This window comes from Pristiophorus japonicus, chromosome 26, assembly GCF_044704955.1.
Source record: "Pristiophorus japonicus isolate sPriJap1 chromosome 26, sPriJap1.hap1, whole genome shotgun sequence".
NCBI lineage: Eukaryota > Metazoa > Chordata > Chondrichthyes > Pristiophoridae > Pristiophorus > Pristiophorus japonicus.
This window is the reverse complement of record NC_092002.1, coordinates 18,356,985-18,377,305: the sequence shown is the minus strand read 5'-3', so window position 1 is coordinate 18,377,305 and position 20,321 is coordinate 18,356,985. Positions and strand designations below refer to the sequence as shown.

General features: G+C 44.7%; 1 protein-coding gene across 1 annotated transcript in view; it reads left to right on the top strand.

The window, feature by feature from the left end:
• The window catches only part of LOC139239047 (cation channel sperm-associated auxiliary subunit gamma-like), a 138,525-nt gene extending 138,063 nt beyond the window's left edge, over positions 1-462 (top strand). Inside the window, exon 16 of the mRNA XM_070867552.1 lies at positions 91-462. The gene's annotated coding sequence lies outside the window, so the exon portion shown is untranslated. The remainder of the gene's footprint in view (positions 1-90) is intronic.
• The last annotated feature ends 19,859 nt before the right edge of the window (positions 463-20,321 follow it).

Genomic DNA, 20,321 nt, shown 5'->3' with positions numbered 1-20,321 from the left:
ACAGTGAACCAATTGAGATAGGAAATTTTTATTGTTCCACTGTATTATATTTTTAGCATTTAGCTGAACCTCTCTTTATCTGTCCCACAGCTGCATTATTGAAGAATGATCACCAAAGCGTCAAGCAAGTCAAGCACTTGAACAGCATGATCCCAATGTGGGTGGGTGGGGGAGAGATGGTTACTGCAGTTTAAATAGAATAGGTGTCTATGATAGGGAGTAAAGCAGGATTTGTAATATTTATTAAATGAGCTTGCTCAGCAATGTTGCTGAAAGTACTTTGTCCCTTTGTACTTCCTGCAAATTCCTTATTACAGCAAGTGCTCCTGTAATTGTTTTGTGGGGTGTAATCATAATTCTAATCCCTTAACGATTATTTTATTAGTCAGCCTTTATTATGAAAAATCTTCTCATAATTGGCTCTCAAAAATAACCCTCATGATTTTCATAAAAGCCATCCAATATGGGGACTTTATACAGAAGGCTTTGTTCATTCTTCATTAAAGTTTTATCAAACCATACCTGGTTTTCCAAATTAATTCATGCATTTTTTCCCCATCTTTTTAATTTTCTCTCTTCCTATACTGAAGGTGCTGTCTCAAAATGAGTTAGATACAGCTCTCCTCGATCCAGCTATCCTCAGATACACTACCCAAGTGACCAATTCTCATGTTTGAGGCTGGACTGTGAATGCCAGCAGGTAATTTGATTGTGGAAGCATCACAGCTAGCCCAAATCTGTCCTCACTCAATGGCTACCTGTGTATACCTTCCAGCTGGAGTGACTAAATGGCTGCCAATCCTGGTTGTTTGCGCCCCCTACCTATCCTAGCCGAGGGAAGCTGGGATGCAGTACTCCCATGCTGGCTCACACAGACCAGTGATTGACCCTGGCACCTCCTATCCCGTCTGCTCATGCTCCAGAGAAGTGGGTGTATGTGTACTGAGAGTCAGCTTCCACACTGAGAGCTATAGGTTGCACAACACAGAAGCAGAAAACTTTAAACAATTTAAAGTATAAATTAAAGTACACAAAGTCAAGATCTACCCCATGGCCATAAACTCAATTAAATGTCAAAGTACAATTTCCTCCTTCTACGTGAAGCACCTTGGGACATTTTACTACGTTAAATAATATATAAATGCAAGTTGTTGAGTGGATTGCACACTGCAGGTTACTACAATGACCACTGGTGCCTTATCAATAGCAGGCTGCAGTCAAGTGCCTAACTGTTGTATACTTATCGCAAGGATGGAGCCAATGGGTATTTCTACATGCTCAATCAGCCCATTTTTAGAAGTCTATGCACAGCAGCCTAAGCAGAGGCTCTTCCCTCTGCATCTACTGTCCCTTGACCAGTTCCCACCTATTATCCCATCATCACAGTACAAAGAATAATGCTGGTTCCCTCCACTCCACATCAATAAATCCTGAGATGGCAGTTTTCAGGCCAGAATTTAAGAAGAAATAATGATAACTGATACTCCAATACTGTCCAGTAATGTCCTAGGGGCTCCTGTGTACTGCAATACTCTGGTCCCCATTGCACCAACATCTATAAAAGATAGATTTATGAGTGTGTTAATACAGATTGCCAATTTACCATGTCCTTTAAAAGTTTCATTGTGGTATTGGGCCATCCACAGTACCTCACCACATACCAAGTAGTGGCTGGACCTCACCAGCAGCTGCACATCTCTCTCTTTCAGAGGGAACATTAAACTGAGGCCCCGTCTTCCCACTCAGGTGGATGTAAAAGATCCCACAACTCTATTTCAAAGAAGAGCAGAGGCGTTCTTCCCAGTCTCTTGGCCAATATTTATCCCTCAACCAACATCTAAAACAAATTATCTGATCATTAACTCATTGCTGTTTGTGGGACATTGCTGTGAGAAAATTGGCTGCTGTGTTTCCTACATTACAACAATGATTACAGTAAAGCACTTTAGGACATCCTAAGGTCATGAAAGTGTCTATATAAATGCAAGTTCTTTCTCTTAGCAACAGTCACCTGTGCATTCTGATTTGACCATTGCACAGTATTTATGGTCTGGTCACAAGCACTGATGATTAATTATCTCATTAGCTTGCTTGAAAAGTATGAAAATGTTGAATGCAGTTGTGTACAAGCTGGTCAGTTTCTGATGAGCAAGATTATTGCATTTATGAGGCACAGATCCACTGGGAGGAGACCCAGATGCACCCACCAGATTGATGGATAGGTGCTACTCACAAACAGAAGTGGGTGAACCTTTAATATTTATTTTGAAGGAAGAAAGCATAGCCTGCTGTAGGAACTAAAGGATAAATGGTTTTCACATGTCATACCCTACATAACCACATGATGTCAGTGCCATGTCACTAGTGCCCAGAGTTGTACAGTAGTTGCTGCAGTTCCGTAAACATTTTGAACAGATTGAAGTATCTTTTCACTATTTCTTCAAATTGATATTTTGCAGATGTGCTTTGATAATTTAGCCGCAGCATATCCTGTTCGTACAACATATTACAACAGAAATCTACTGAGTTATTGAAACTATTGTACACATCTAAAGGGCATTTACTCAATTAGCGTAGGAACCCCAACCATTCACAAATAGGAAGTTGTAGTTGTGGAGTTGATGTCCAAGACCCTACTATGCAGTACAAGTGGAGCAATGGGTGTGATACTTATGGAGGAGGGGCATCTGACAGTTAGTATGACTGTCATCTCTCTTACCAGAAGTTGGGTCAGGAAGCTCCTGAGAGTGGATAAGTGGTGGGTGACTCCTGAAATTTGGTGGTGAGCTGTTAGAAGGGGAGTCTGTAACAGTTTTATGTTTTTACAGCTCTGTTCACACCTATTTAGATTGACAAGTGCCCCACAAGTATTCTGCCCACATGCTTGTGTGGGAAAGCCAGGCAACACCAGAGTAAGGGGATGCTCCTGGCTAGAGGCATTGGAAGGGCAAAATGTGCATCGCATGGTACCCTTTAAGCTGCAGCACTTTCAATATTCCTTAAAATATAAAGGTGAAATTAGTGAAATCTATCTTGTCTGTTCCATTGGACCTTCCATAGTCCATTATATGTAGATATTTTGAGCAGGAAGCACGCCCTCACTTAACATAAGAATTAGGAGCAGGAGTAGGCCATTTGGCCCCTCGAGCCTGCTCCGCCATTCAATGTGATCACAGCTGATCTTCTTTCTCAACTCCACTTTCCTGCACTATCTCCATATCCCTTAATTCCATTAATATCCACTGCTAGTGCACCGGCCGCCACATTGGATAAGGATAAACAAAAGGTGTCTTTAACCCATCCCATAAGCAGGTGTTAGACCATTTCCATATGCAAATATGCACCAGGGATCGACACACCTTCATGGCTGCCTTGAGACAGATGGGTGGAAATGTTGAGAGTGAGCCTGCATTTATTGGTTAAGGATCACACGGTTAGTCCCCACGCCATTGGGAACCCCTATGCAAGTAGCAGAGGATGTGGCAGAAAGAATGCAGAACAAGACTGACTCAGATACAGAGCCATTGGAATGCCGACAACATGGAGGTCTTGTGCCTGCACAATCCCAGCAGGCTGGTAGTGAATCCCTCATTCAGCCACCACACTTACTGGGACTCACAGAGGAGAAAGATTAGCTCAGTATCTCAAGTCACAGATAAGCCACTGGCACAAAGGGAGAATATTATTCCAATTTTCTTCGCCCCACCATTGGTGACCATGCCTTCAGCTGGTTAGGCCCTAAGCTCTGGAATTCTCTCCCAGAACCTCTCCATCTCTCTCTCCTCCTTTAAGACGCTCCTTAAGACCTATATCTTTGATCAAGCTTTTGCTCACCCGTCCTAATATCTCCTTATGTGGCTTGGTGTCATATTTGGTCTGATAACAGTCTTGCAAAGCACCTTTGGGATGTTATACTACATTAAAGGCACTATATAACTGTAAGTTGTTGCTGTTATAAGTCACACTTATAGCATTCACCAGTCACACAATGGACCAAATGAACACAGTGCAGTTGATTTACGTGCCAAAGCAGCACTACGGCAAAATATGGGAATGGATAACATTCTATTTTAGACTCTTACCTCAGATGCTTTCTGTAAGTGAGGTCTCACTCTGACTCTGCATTCGATATCTGGGGACCTGCAGCGAGCCCAGGGGTTGAACGTTGTATTTGGCAGACTAGATGTATTACATATCACTTGGAGCAAGCATTCAAATAGAAATGAAATGAGGCAGAAGTGACGTCGTTGGGTCTTCATCCTCCCTGAGGTTGAGCACCAATGGGAAAGGATGCCCAGACAAAATAGACATATAGGTCTTGTATCCCCTTCTGCCCCCAACCCCAGGTTCAGAGATGCTGAGAGCACCATGAGGACCTGAAAAGGAAAAATGTCATATTTGTTTAAAGGTCTCCCATTTATTTTTCGAATAAACTGAAGTATTTTAATTTCTGTTCCAAAGAATTACATAAATAATCATCACATGTTCAAAATTAATTAAAATACAATTTAATTAAATATTCAAAACAAAAATGTAATTTTTTGAAAAATAAATGTAACCATTTTTAAAGGGGCCAAGCATAACAAACTAAATTTAAAGGTCATTTTTAAGTTTAAATTATTAAAATATATATATATTTTAATATTTATTTAAACCGTTGCAATGGTAAAAGAAGGCCTTACATCTGTTTTTACCAGGCGTAAGAGTTTCATGAGCATTCGCTGGACAGTAGTTGGGCAAATAGTCCAACTCTGTGCCAGCGAATGAATATTTCCTGCGCATGCAGACAATCTGTCAGCTGAAACTTGACAGATCGCAAGCTCTGGGTTTTCGTGCATGCTTATCGCATGCAGAAACCTGAAACTTTTGGGGAACTTACACCTGTGTATGTTGTGGGTACGCAGTCATAGGTCTCAGAAAATTCGAGCCATTGAATTTACAGCACAGAAACAGGCCATTTGGCCTAACTGGTCCATATTGATGTTTATGATCAACACGAGTCTCTTCCTACTCCTCTTCATCTCACCCTATCAACATCTCCCTCATGTGCTTATCTAGCTTCCCATTAATTGCATCTCTGCTATTCGCCTCAACTACCCCCTGTGGCAGCGAGTTCTACATTCTCATCACTCTCTGGGTAAAGAAGTTCCTCCTGAATTCCCCATTGGATTTATTGATGACTATCTTATATTTATGGCCAGTTGTTTACATATGTGCATCATCAAGGCACTTGCGTGAATGATAAAGTCAAGCACGTTTGTGATCACATTGGGGGAACTTAATGATACAGGTCATGGAATGGAAAGATTTTGAATTCCAGCATTTTTAAGTTATTTACCATTTCCTTATATAACTTAGTGTCGTAACAAAGTCACATATCTTCCCAATTTTCAATGGCTTGTGGAGCGGGCCAGCAATGGATACAGTGTTAAAGGACTCCACAACTTCTAGGTCAGCCATGATGGTACATCTGGCCCTTCCATTAGTTTAGTCTGCAAATGTGAAGATTATTTGCTGGGTCCTGAGATATCTCTGGGGATTCATCATTTGTCATGGAAACATGGAATACTCAAATGAGATCTCTCAGATATTTGACATCAGCCTGAAATATTTCGAACAGATAGATATTTGTCATACAGTTGGCTGGATTCTGGCAACATCTTGGCAGCAGCCTTCCCCCAGGAAAGGTCACAAATGGGACGATCAGTCTTATTTAGACTAACTCCAGACTGCATCATGGTATGTGCAAAATGATGAGTAACATCTTGTTCAGTGATTGTCTCAGCAAAGGACATCTGGCTGGGATCAACCCATCTCTCCGTGGTTAGTTCCCAAGTACAGGATGTGTCTGCTTTTCCATGTGTTCAGATATGTGAGTTGTAATCTTTCCACTGTCGCACAGCGATATTTATAAATTAAAAGTCTCTCTCCCTTTATCATCCTGGATGTTCCAGAAAGCTGTCACTGCAGTTTTAGACACTCTACATTTCTCTACACTCTATGGCACTGCAACAAGGCTCAACAAGGTGGGGGCCAGGGGCAGGAAGTTGTGATCACTTGATCAATACAGAAAAGACACTGTGGAGATGGATAAAATCATGCAGGTGGGAGGTGAAATCAATCATTTGGATCTTGTGCTGTGTTGTAATCTCTTCCAGCCCTATGACCCTCCAAGATCTCTGTGCTCCTCCAATTCTGGCCTATTGCTCATCCCCAATTTCCTTCACCTTACCAATGGCAGCCGTGCCTTTAACTGTCTCAGCCCTATGCTCTGCAATTCCTTCTCTATAACTCTCCGTCTCTTTTTCCTCCTTTAAGACGCTCCATAAGATCTATCTCTTTGACCAAGCTTTTGACCACCTGCCCTAATATCTTCTTATGTGACTCTGTGTCAATTTTTTTTCAGATTACGCTCCTGTGAAGCACCTTGAGATGTTTTACTACGCTAAAGGCACTATATAAATGCAAGTTGTTTTTGTTGTGAACACACTGGAAAATCCAGCCATGGCCAATGTCCTTTTACCATCTTCCCTTCGTACAGCCACATTTTTATTAGTGTTACCAAAATAAACAGCAACTGCAAAAAAAGTTTACTTCAGTGGTGCTTTACTAGACTTCGTTGGTTGTACCTGAACATGCGAGAAACCTTAAGCCCTAATTTTAATTGGAAGTCTTTCAGATGAGAATTTAAACCGAGGCCCCATTTTTCCTCTCAGGTGAATGTTAAAGATCCCATGGCACTATTCGAAGGAAAAAGAGCTGGGGCATTCTCCCTGGTGTCCTGACTACATTCATCCACCAACCAACATCACTAAAAAAAGAGATTATCTGGTCATTATCACATTGCTGTTTGTGGGGCCTTGCTATGAGCAAATTGAGTGCTGCGTTTCCTACATTACAACAGTTTTCCATTGGCTGTAAAGTGCTTTGGGACATCTTGAGACAGTGAAAGGCACTATAGAAATGCAAGTCTTTATTTTTTCTTTAATGTAAAAATCTTTGGGAGGATGGGTTGACGAATAGAGGTATAGCATACAAAAGCCTCTACCCCTTTTTTCAGCCGTGATCTTATTGAATGGTGGAGCAGGTTCAAGGGGCCTAATGGCTGACTCCTGCTCCTATTTCTTATGTTCTTGTGTTCTTATGATATTATGACGAACCTGTATAAAACACTGGTTCGGCCCCAACTGGAGTATTGTGTCCAATTCTGGGCACCGCACTTTAGGAAGGATGTGAAGGCCTTAGAGAGGGTGCGGAAAAGATTTACAAGAATGGTTCCAAGGATGAGGGATTTCAGTGGATAGACTGGAGAAGCTGGGATTGTTCTCCTTAGCACAGAGAAGATTCAGAAAAGATTTGATAGAGGTGTTCAAAATCATGAGGGGCCTGGACAGAGTAGATAGAGGGAAACTGTTTGCATTGGCAGAACCAGAGGACACAGATCTAAGGTGATTGGCAAAAGAACCAAAAGCCACATAAGAGAAAACTTTTTTACGCAGCGAGTGGTTAGGATCTGGAATGCACTGCCTGAGAGGGTGGTGGAGGCAGACACAAAATCATGGCTTTCAAAAGGAAGTTGGATAAGTACCTGAAAGAAAGAAAATTGCAGAGCTACGGGGCAAGGGCAGGGGAATGGGATGAGCTGAACTGCTCTTGTGCAGAGAGATGGCATGAGCTTGACGGGCCGAATAGCCTTCTTCCATGCAGTAATCATTCTACGATTCTATGACGTGTGAAGTTATTACTTTTGGATGCTGAAGAATTCAGGAAAAGTACAATTGTGAAATAAATGGTTCAGAACAGTTGAGCTTGTTGAATACAGCCCAAGCAAACCTCATCAACGCAGTTTATCTAACAGGTCCCTGCAGTTAATTTCTGGCTGCTGGGTAGACTGGGCTGGCCTAGCGTTAGAAAAAAAACACGGAATGGATTATTACACCAGATCCAACGGTAGATTTTACGGCCGGTGGGATCACTCGCAGTGGTACGATTCAGGCTGAACAATTTGCAACGCATTATTCCCCGCTCCTGCTAGAATCGAACCACTCACAATCTGTGTTAATGCCTGCACAGATTGCCCTTAACAGAGGGAAGCTGGAGTCCGTACGATTTCATGCTGTTCATTTAAGCTGCACACATGGAGTGGGAGGCCGGAGCAGGGCCAAACAAATCTCTTAAAGGGGTAGAGGCATTGTTCATGATGTTGATAATTGCTTCACTTTTCACTAATATTTTACTGCAGGTTTATAAAAAAATAATTTTTTAAATTATGTGCTCTTCTAATTCTTCCTCTTGTTTTGCTTTTCTGCTGTCTTATTTATTTGGCATTAGAATGTGTTAGAAATGTCACCGTGGAAGCTAATATTGTCTGCACGATCCCGATTCTAACTGAAGCATTTCTACATGTTCAGCAGAAGGGGCTGGCCAGCTGGCTATCTCACGGAGGAACTTCTATAGGTGACACAAGCCAGCAGTGGATTCTCCCACTGACAAGCTTGGCCGAATGTTCAGGTGGCTCTTTTCTTTCACTTCTGTTTCTCTGTTTTGTCTTCTTTGCACCTTCCTACCTTCCTTTTCTCCGTTCACCTTTCCCGCTCGCGTCTTCCCACCTCTCTGACCTGTTTGACTCCGTAAAGCTCCTTCACTCTGCCGCATGGGGAGATTGCAGGGTTGGGGAGGGTCTGCCGAGAGGCTGTGGTGCCCCCTGCCCTTACCCTCCCCGCCCTCATCTCTGGATAGTCTGCCATCACATGTGCACAATCTTGTGTGGAGAATGACCATTGGAACAATTTATCATCATCATCATCGACTCGAGGATGACCCGCTTCCACGCCAAACAGGGATGAGTTCACAGGTAGTACCTAATATTCCAGGTCCCGAACTACATGTTGAAGGGTGGAAGATGCTTGTGCGTAGCTTTTTTTACCGTGTGGTGGCCGTTGCACACCAGCCACCACACGGGCTTAACAGAGCTAGGTCTTGGTCCAGTGGCAAGGGTTAACCAGGACGATTTGGGAACAATGTATCAGAGGGAGGTTGGTACCGATGGAACCAACCCCAAGCATCAGTCACTGCCATCAGAGGAAAATCCTCAACTACCCAACAATGTCAAATCCTCCCCGAAATATATAGGACTCAACCATCCTTCCTTCCTCCATCCCAAGTCCCTTGGAAATTCATTGGCTGCCCACAAAATTCGAGCCACAAAACCAGTGTCCTAAATGGTACAAAAAAAGCCAATATGTTGGAAGGGTTTTCTAGATAGCCTGATGCCAATGGTCATGATTCTGTACGTGAAGTAGAATCTGTAGAGTTACTCTCCGTTTGCTACAAAATGTTCCTCACTTATTAGGAGACTGCTCATTAGCACACATTATAGTTTCTCCCCTTTCCCTCACCCTTGTCTTTCTACCAAATGGACATGCGTCCTGCTCTCAGGCCGACAGCAATGGTTTCTCGGAGGGGGGGGGAGGAACTTTTTCTCTGATTTCCCTTCCTTGGCTGCAGGGAAGCAGCTGAATGTCACCCTGTGTGGCTGACAGCCACGTGGCCGAAGCTATGGGAATAGTGAGCCAAGTCTGTAAGGTGCTATGTTTGCTCTCCGGCGCTGTGTGCAGCACCCTGTCCCCCATCTGTTATATCTTCAAATACTCTGTCACGATGCACAATAAGTCACTGTCTAGCGCTGTCAACTTCAGATTTGTAAAAACAAAATCTATTTTTGTTTAAATATCAATGACATAATTGGAAGCAGTTCGAGAAGCTCGATCCAAACAGCGGGATGGTATTAGTAGCTCTAACTCTGTTAACTCTAATATGTTTGTCAATGTTGATATTCCAACCCTGTGTACATTAACTCAGCCCTCTCATGATGGGTGGATGTGGGTGGGAGGAGAGGGGTAGGGTGAACATAAGAATTAGGATCAGCAGTAGGCCATTCAGCCCCTCGAGCCTGCTCTGCCATTCAATGAAATAGAAACATAGAAACATAGAAAATAGGTGCAGGAGTAGGCCATTTGGCCCTTCGAGCCTGTACCACCATTCAACAAGATCATGGCTGATCATTCACCTCAGTACCCCTTTCCTGCTTTCTCTCCATACCCCTTGATACCTTTAGCTATAAGGGCCATATCTAACTCCCTCTTCAATATATCCAATGAATTGGCACCAACAACTTTCTGTGGTAGGGAATTCCGCAGGTTAACAACTCTCTGAGTGAAGAAGTTTCTCCTCATCTCTGTCCTAAATGGCTTGCCCCTTATCCTTAGACTGTGTCCTCTGGGCCTAGACTTCCCCAACATCAGGAACATTCTTCCTGCATCTAACCTGTCCAGTCCCGTCAGAATTTTATATGTTTCTATGAGATCCCCTCTCATCCTTCTAAACGCCAGTGAATACAGGCCCTGTCGATCCAGTCTCTCCTCATAATACAGTCCTACCATCCCGGGAATCAGTCTGGTGAACCTTCGCTGCACTCCCTCAATAGCAAGAACGTCCTTCCTCAGATCCTCAGATTAGGAGACCAAAACTGAACAGAATATTCGAGGTGAGGCCTCACTAAGGCTCTATTCAACTGCAGTAAGACCTCCCTGCTCCTATACACAAATCCCCTAGCTATGAAGGCCAACATACCATTTGCCTTCTTCACCACCTGCTGTACCTGCATGCCAACTTTCAATGACTGATGTACCAGGTCTCGTTGCACCTCCCCTTTTCCTAATCTTCTGCCATTCAGATAATATTCTGCCTTCGTGTTTTTGCCACCAAAGTGGATAACCTCACATTTATCCACATTATACTGCATCTGCCATGCATTTGCCCACTCACCTAACCTGTCCAAGTCACCCTGCAGCCTTTTAGCGTCCTCCTCACAGCTCACACCGCCACCCAGTTTAGTGTCATCTGCAAACTTGGAGATATTACACTCAATTCCTTCATCTAAATCATTAATGTATTTGTAAAGAGCTGGGGTCCCAGCACTGAGCCCTGTGGCACCCGGCTAGTCACTGCCTGCCATTCTGCCATTTATCCCGACTCTCTGCTTCCTGTCTGCCAACCAGTTCTCTATCCATGTCAGTACATTATCCCCAATATCTTGTGCTTTAATTTTGCACACCAATCTCTTGTGTAGGACCTTGTCAAAAGCCTTTTGAAAGTCCAAATACACCACATCCACTGGTTCTCCCTTGTCCACTCTACTAGTTACATCCTCAAAAAATTCCAGAAGATTTGTCAAGCATGATTTCCCTTTCATAAATCCATGCTGACTTGGACTGATCCTGTCACTGCTTTCCAAATGTGCTGCTATTTCATCTTAAATAATTTTCCCCACTACTGATGTCAGGCTAACTGGCCTATAATTACCTGTTTTCTCTCTCCCTCCTTTTTTAAAAAGTGGTGTTACATTAGCTACCCTCCAGTCCATAGAAACTTGAAGAGTCGATAGACTGTTGGAAAATGATCACCAATGCATCCACTATTTCTGGGACTACTTCCTTAAGTACTCTGGGATGCAGACTATCAGGCCCTGGGGATTTATTGGCCTTCAATCCCATCAATTTCCCTAAAACAATTTCCTGCCTAATAAGGATATCTTTCAGTTCCTCATTCTCACTAGACCCACTGTCCCCTCGTACATTCGGAAGGTTATTTGTATTTGTGAAGACAGAACCAAAGTATTTGTTCAACTGGTCTGCCATTTCTTTGTTCCCCATTACAAATTCACCTGAATCTGACTGCAAGAGACCTATTTTTGTCTTCACTAATCTTTTTCTCTTCACATATCTATAGAAGCTTTTGCAGTCAGTTTTTATGTTCCCAGCAAGCTTCCTCTCATACTCTATTTCCCCCCTCCTAATTAAACCCTTTGTTCTCCTCTGCTGAATTCTAAATTTCTCCCAGTCCTTAGGTTTGCTGCTTTTTCTGGCCAATTTATATGCCTCTTCCTTGGATTTAACACTATCCTTAATTTCCCTTGTTAGCCACGGTTGAGTCACCTTCCCCGTTTTTTTTTTACTCCAGACAGGGATGTACAATTGTTGAAGTTCACCCATGTGATCTTTAAATGTTTGCCATTGCCTATCCACCGTCAACCCTTTAAGTATCATTTGCCAGTCTTTTCTATCATGGCTGATCTCCTTCCTCAACCCCAATTTCCTGCACTATCCCCATATCCCTTGATTCCCTTAATATCCAAAAATCTATCGATCTCCCTCTTAAATATACTCAAAGACTGAGCCTCCACAGCCCCCTGGGGTAAAGAATTCCAAAGATTCACCACCCTCTGAGTCAAGAAATATATCCTCCTCTCAGTCCTAAATGGCTGATCCCTTATTCTGAGTATGTTGGCCTTTATTACAAGAGATTTGAGTATAAGAGTAAAGACATTTTACTGCAATTATATAGGGCCCTGGTGAGACCGCACCTGGAATATTGTGTACAGTTTTGGTCTCCTTACCTAAGGAAGGATATACTTGCCATCGAGGGAGTGCAACGAATGTTCACCAGGCGGATTCCTGGGATAGGGATATTATCTGATGAGGAGAGGTTGAGTAGACTAGGCCAATATTCTCTAGAGTTTAGAAGAATGAGAGGTGATCTCATTGAAACATACAAAATTCTTAGAGTGCTTGACAGGGTAGATGCAGAGAGGATGTTTCCTCTGGCTGGGGAGTCTAGAACCTGGGGTCTATTTGCTTTCATAATTGCTCACTGTACCTGCATGTTAACTTTCAGTGATTCATGTACATGACACCCAGGTCCCTCTGAACACCAACATTTCCCAACCTCTCACCATTTAAGAAATGATGGTTTGCCGTGGTCTTCTCCTCAGGATCGCCACCACCAGTGCAGAATCAGCCCTGGTCTGCAAGAAAATCTTAAACCCGATGATCAAGAAGAAGTTTACATTTTGGTTACTGCCCCCCTCACCCACGTAGTATCAGCTGACTAACTCCTCCCAGTCACAAGTGTTCCGCTGAACCTGATTACGCTCATGAACTGTTACGAAATGATGAAAGGATGGGACAGGGTAAATAAAAGCAGATGGAAATAGAAGGAAGATGGTTGTGGATATTGGAGGTCAATCATCCCAGCCCCAGGATATCGCTGCAAGGAATTCCTCAGGGCAGTGTCCTAGGCCCAACCATCTTCAGTTGCTTCATCAATGACCTTCCCTCCATCATAAGGTCAGTAGTGGGGATGTTCGCTGATGATTCCATCAGTTCCATTTGCAACTTCTCAGATAATGAAGCAGTCCATGCCCACCTGCAGCAAGACCTGGATGACATTCAAGGTTTAGGCTGATAAGTGGCAAGTACCATTTGCGCCACACAAGTGCCAGGCAATGACTAACTCCAACAAGCGAGAGTCTAACGACCGCCCCTTGATGTTCAACGGCATTACCATTGTCAAATCCCCCACCATAAATATCCTGGGGGTCACCATTGACCAGAAACTTAACTAGACCAGCCACATAAATACTGTGACAACAAGAGCAGCTCAGAGGCTGGGTAATCTGCGGCGAGGGTCTCACCTCCTGATTCCCAAAGCCTTTCCACCATCTACAAGGCACAAGTCAGGAGTGTGATGGAATACTCTCCACTTGCCCAGATGGGTGAAGCTCTAACAGCAGTCAGGAAGTCCGACACCATCCAGGACAAAGCAGCCCGTTTGATTGGCTCCCCATCCTTAAATATTCATTCCCTCCACCACTGTCGCACTGTGGCTGCAGTGTGTACCATCTAGAAGATGCACTGCAGCAACTCGCCAAGGCTTCTTCAGCAGCATCTCCCAAACCCGCCACCTCTACCCACTGGAAGGACAAGGGCAGCAGGTGCATGGGAACACCACCATCTCCATGTTCCACTCCAAATCACACACCAACCTGACTTGGAAATATATTGGCTGTTCCTTCATCGTCGCTGGGTCAAAATCCTGGAACTACCTCCCTAACAGCACTGTGGGAGCACCTTCATCACACGGACTGCAGCGGTTCAAGAAGGCGGCTCACCACCACCTTCTCAAGGGGCAATTAGGATGGGCAATAAATCTGGCCTTGCCAGCGATGCCCACATCACAGGAATGAATGATAAAAAACAGTTTTCAGCAGTTGAACAAAGGGGCTATAGATTAAATGTAAGAGATTTAGATGGCAGAGAGTTGGAAGTCAGTGGAATTCACTGAGAGGGAAAGAGGTTGCAGCAGAAACCATGGGACCCAGCTGCTCCTGCTCCACTGCTGTAACTTTGATCCATATGTGGCTGGAACCCCATTTATGAGGAAATTCCAGCCTGATGTTAGCATTCAAGATTAGATTGGATAGGTGGATGAAGGTAAAGGAGATACAAGGGTATGGAATGGGGTAGGTAAATGTGATTGGGACTATTTGCTCACTGCACGGTAAAGGCCAGTACCGACTAGTTGGGCTGAATAGCCAGTTTCTGTGGTGTTACTTCTATGTATTTGTTACTTAATATGTGGTCCATAAGTCACATATCAACCATAAGGGCACTGGTACCATTTATGAGGAAACTGTACAAAGGGCTTCTAAATTTATGCAAATTTCACACTATGGAGCACAGTATTTCTCGCACATTTAGTCAGAATGTATTCTATCTACAATCTGTGTCAGATCCAGTCATTTGCTAAACTGTTATAAGGGCTGGATTTTCGGTTTGAGGCTTGTTAGGGCACGAATGGCGGTGGGGCAGTACATTTAGCGCCAGGATATGGTTTGCGTCTGCAGCCACAAAATTCATCAACTGGGCCTTGAGTGTGGTGCAGAGCGCTAAGGGAGGTGTTCCATACCTCTCTTAGGGTGCTAGGTTGGGTGAGCGACTGAAATTCCCGAGCTAAAGAGCCGGCCTCGGAGCGCCCTAAGAGGCTTCCCTGCAACAAAAAAAATCGGGACAAAAGGCACAGAAAGCATTTCCAATATATTACTTAAACCAAATAAAGATAAATTGCAAAAAGAAAACAAAAAAACCAATGACACTTGCCTAATGTAGACATCCCTTCCCTCACATCTACCAGATCAGCTCGGACCGCCCGTTTTCCCAGGCCGTCCCACTAGCGGGCGCTATAGGTGCTGCTCCAACCATATTTCACCACAGTGTCGCAACCGGGGATGTTGCACACCAGCTCATCACTCCCGGGCGGTGCTGCTCAGCGCCTCTGCAAAACCGGCACCCAATGTCCCGGCGGGCGCTGGTAGCTGGCCACCCGGGCGGTAACTATTTCCAGCGCCATTACCACCTCCTCCAGGGTGCTAACAGAGGCGCCATCAGGACGAAAATCCAGCCCTTAATCCTTTAACTAGACAACATACAGACAATCCTAAACGCAGCCTAGTTTATTTTAAATTGATGTAACACTGCATTTCTTCGACAAGTACATTTAATAATCACAGTATCACAGTTATTAAGCATTCAGAGGGAGAGCATTTCTGATCCCACTTCAAATTCTTGTGGCGATTGCACAGGCGAATCTAAACGGACACCAGCTTCTGTGTTACTCCTCGAACAGTGGGAGTCCAGACTCGGTCTTTCTCCATTCAGCACTGTGCATATCAGATATGGTGAAACAGAGCAGGACGGGCAACCTCCAGGGGGCAGCAGAGAGCTGTACAATACACAAAACCTCGGACAGCAGAGGCTTTTTTTTAGATACATTAAAACGGGCCTTTAAAAAAAATGGGAAACCTTGTCAGTACATTTCAGAACATATGTTACAGGACTGGAAAGAGAGATACAACTTGCACTTATAAGGCACTTTTCATGAATTCAGAGTGTCCCGAGCTCTTCACAGTCATAGAAACATAGAAAGTAGATGCAGGAGTAGGCCATTCGGCCCTTCGAGCCTGCATCACCATTCAATAAGATCATGGCTGATCATGCAACTTCAGTACCCCATTCCTGCTTTCTCTCCATACCCCTTGATCCCTTTAGCCATAAGGGCCACATCTAGCTCCCTTTTGAATATATCTAACGAACTGGCCTCAACAACTTTCTGTGGTGGAGAATTCCACAGGTTTACAATTCTCTGAGTGAAGAAGTTTCTCCTCATCTCAGTCCTAAATGGCTTACCCCTTATCATTAGACTGTGACCCCTGGTTCTGGACTTCCCCAACATCGGAAACATTCATCCTGCATCTAACCTGTCCAATCCCGTCAGAATTTTATATGTTTCTATGAGATCCTCTCTCATTCTTCTAAATTCCAGTGAATATAAGCATAGTCGATCCAGTCTTTCTTCATATGTCAGTCCTGCCATCCCAGGAATCAGTCTGGTGAGCCTTCGCTGCACTCCCTCAATAGCAAGAATGTCTTTCCTCAGATTAGGAGACCAAAACTGCACACAATACTCAAGGTGTGGTCTCACCAAGGCCTTGTACAACTGCAGCAAGACCTCCCTGCTCCTATACTCAAATCTCCTCGCTATGAAGGCCAACATGCCATTTGCCTTCTTCACCGCCTGTTGTACCTGCATGCCTACCTCCAATGACTGATGTACCATGACACCCAGGTCTCGTTGCACCTCCCCTTTTACTAATCTGTCACCATTCAGATAATAATCTGCCTTCCTGTTTTTGCAACCAAAGTGGATAACCTCACACTTATCTACATTATACTGCATCTGCCATGCATTTGCCCTCTCACCTAACCTGCAGCCTCCTAGCATCCTCCTCACAGCTCACACAGCCACCCAGCTTAGTGTCATCTGCGAACTTGGAGATATGGTCAATGAAGCACTTTTCCCATTTGGCCACTGTTGTGCAGGCAACATGGTAGTCAATTGGTACACAGCAACTTCCCACAAACATCAATGAGATGAATGACCGCTTAATCTATTTTGGAGCTGTTGGTTGAAAAAAAGGCAGTCACTCGAAATCGAGGAAGACTTGCTTCCACTCTAAAAGTGAATTCTCAGGTGACTGTACAGTCCAATACAGGAATTACAGTCTCTGTCACAGGTGGGACAGACAGTGGTTGAAGGAAAGGGTGGGTGGGGAGTCTGGTTTGCCACATGCTCCTTCCGCTGCCTACGCTTGCTTTCTGCTTGCTCTGGGTGATGACACTCGAGATTCTCAGCGCCCTCCCAGATGCTCTTCCTCCATTTAGGGCGGTCTTTGGCCAGGGACTCCCAAGTGTCGGTGGGGATGTTGCACTTTATCAAGGAGGCTTTGAGGGTGTCATAAGAACATAAGAAATTATGAACAGGAGTAGACCATACAGCCCCTCGAGCCTGCTCTGCCATTCAATAAGATCATGGCTGATCTGATCATGGACTCAGCTCCACTTCCCTGCCCGCTCCCCATAACCCCTTATCCCCTTATCATTTAACAAACTGTCTATTTATGTCTTAAATTTATTCAATGTCCCAGCTTCCACAACTTTCTGAGGCAGCAAATTGCACAGATTTACAACCCTCTGAGTGAAGAAATTTCTCCTCATCTCAGTTTTAAATGGGCGGCCCCTTATTCTCAGATCATACCCTCTAGTTCTTGTCTCCCCCATCAGTGGAAACATCCTCTCTGCATCCACCTTGTCAAGCTCCCTCATAATCTTATACGTTTCAATAAGATCACTTCTCATTCTTCTGAATTCCAATGAGTAGAGGCCCAAACTACTCAACCTTTCCTCATAAGTCAACCCCCTCATCTCCAGAATCAACCTAGTGAACCTTCTCTGAACTGCCTCCAAAGCAAGTATATCCTTTCGTAAATATGGAAATCAAAACTGCATGCAGTATTCCAGGTGTGGCCTCACCAATACCCTTTATAGCTGTAGCAAGACCTCCCTGCTTTTATACTCCATCCCCTTTGCAATAAAGGCCAAGATTCCATTAGCCTTCCTGATCACTTGCTGTACCTGCATACTAACCTTTGTGTTTCATTCACAAGTACCCCCAGGTCCCACTGTACTGCAGCACTTTGCAATCTTTCTCCATTTAAATAATAACTTTCTCTTTGATTTTTTTTCTGCCAAAATACATGATTTCACATTTTCCAACATTATACTCCATCTGCCAAATTTTTGCCCACTCATTTAGCCTGTCTATGTTCTTTTGCAGACTTTTTGTGTCCTCCTCATACATTGCTTTTCCTCCCATCTTTGTATCGTCAGCAAATTTAGCTACATTACACTTAGTTCCTTCTTCCAAATCGTTAATATATTGTAAATAGTTGGGGTCCCAGCACTGATTCCTGCTGCACCCCACTCGTTACTGGTTGCCAACCAGAGAATGACTCTCTGTTTTCTGTTAGTTAGCCAAACCTCTATCCATGCTAATATATTACCCCCAACCCCATTAACTTTTATCTTGTGCGGTAACCTTTTATGTGGCACCTTGTCAAATGCCTTCTGGAAGTCCAAATACACCACATCCACTGGTTCCCCTTTATCCACCGCCATGGGCAGTGTGGAGGCCCCGACCTGTGAGGGAACATCAGTGGCAGGCCGGGGCCATAAAAGGAGCGGCGGGCGGCGGCCTTGCCACTTCAAGGTACAGCGCGAGCTGGTGCAGGAGGTCGACAGCAGCGAAGAGGGACGTCATCAAGATCCAGGTCGGTGATTGGAGCGTGGGCAGGTACAGCAGGAGCGGCAAGAGACTGTAGAGGGACGTGATCGGGGCCCAGGGGAGGTGCGAGTTCGGGGTCAGGGGCCTAGGGGCAGTACGGACCAGCCCACACTGTGATACGTGCGCGCACTCGGCCCGTGCAGCAGAGCTGGTCTCCAGTTGTCTTGGTTAACCCTTGTCACTAGACCAAGACCCAGCTCTGTCAAGCCCGTGTGGTGGCTGGTGTGCAACGGCCACCTCACGTTAAAAAAATCCACCCACAGGCATCTTCCACCCTTCAGGATGTAGTTCGGGTTCTTCATTGAAACACCTGTGAACTCATCCTTTTTTTAGCGTGGAAGCAAGTCATCCTCGCTTCGAGGGACCGCCTATGATGATAATGATTTATCCACCCTGTTCCACCCTCAAAGAATTCCAGTAAATTTGTCAAACATGACTTCCCCTTCATAAATCCATGCTGACTCTGCCTGACCGAATTTTGCTTTTCCAAATGTCCTGCTACTGCTTCTTTAATAATGGACTCCAACATTTTCCCAACCACAGATGTTAGGCTAACTGGTCTATAGTTTTCTGCTTTTTTAAATCGGGGCGTTACATTTGCAGTGTCCTTGAAACGTTTCCTCTGCCCATCTGGGGATCGCCTGCCGTGTAGGAGTTCCAAGTAGAATGCTTGCTTTGCCCTGTGTCGGGTATGCGGACAACGTGGCCCACATAACGGAGCTGGTCGAGTGTGGTCAGTGCTTCGATGCTGAGGATATTGGCCTGATCGAGAACACTGACGTTGGTGTGTCTATTCTCCCAGTTGATTTGCAGGATCTTGCGTTTTTCATGACCACCAGACGTCTCAAAGCGCTTTATAGCTAATGGAGTACTTATGGAGTATAGTCACTGTTGTAATGTGGGAAATGCGGCAACCAATTTGTGCACAGCAAGCTCCCACAAATAGCAAAGTGATAATGACCAGATAATCTGTTTTTAGTGAAGTTGATTGAGCGATAAATATTGGCCCAGGACACTAGGGATAACTCCTCTGCTCTTCTTCAACACATGGCCATGGGATCTTTTACATCCACATAAGAGAGCAGGCTGAGCCTCGGTTTAACGTCTCATCCAAAAGATGGTACCTCCGACAGTGCAGCGCTCCCTCAGCACTGCACTGGGAGCGTCAGCCTAGATTTTTTGTGCTCAAGTCCTTGGAGTGGGACTTGAGCTCACAACCTTCTGACTCAGAGGCGAGAGTGCTGCCCACTGAGCCACAGCTGACACAAAGTTGAGGGACTAATCACAGGAAGGACTACCTGCTCTTTGAAAAAGTATCATGGGATCTTTTACCTCGGCTAAGATCATGCGTAACTGACCTGACAGGGGAGTAGCCACCATGACCTCCGGGTGGTTCTCCCTGGATCAGGAAGGTATATGCTTGTTTTTTTGGAAACAGGAGGTGGGTGGGGTGGCTTGACCCATCCACCTCCACGGAGGTGTGTGGGGGACCTGACCCATCCACCTCCATGGCACGAACCTGGTATTGCAGTACTTCCAGGAACGGTGCAGTGGCTCTAGGCCTTTTGGCTAAGAGCATTGGCGCAGAGTGATCCTTGGCGTGTGCAAGGTGACCTCTGGCGTTTGTGATTTGACAAAGAATTGGAACGATTGGCTACGAATTTCAAAAAAAAAATTAAAAAAATCATGGGATCTTTGACGTCCACCTGAGAGAGCAGTCGGGGCCTCGGCTTAACATCTCA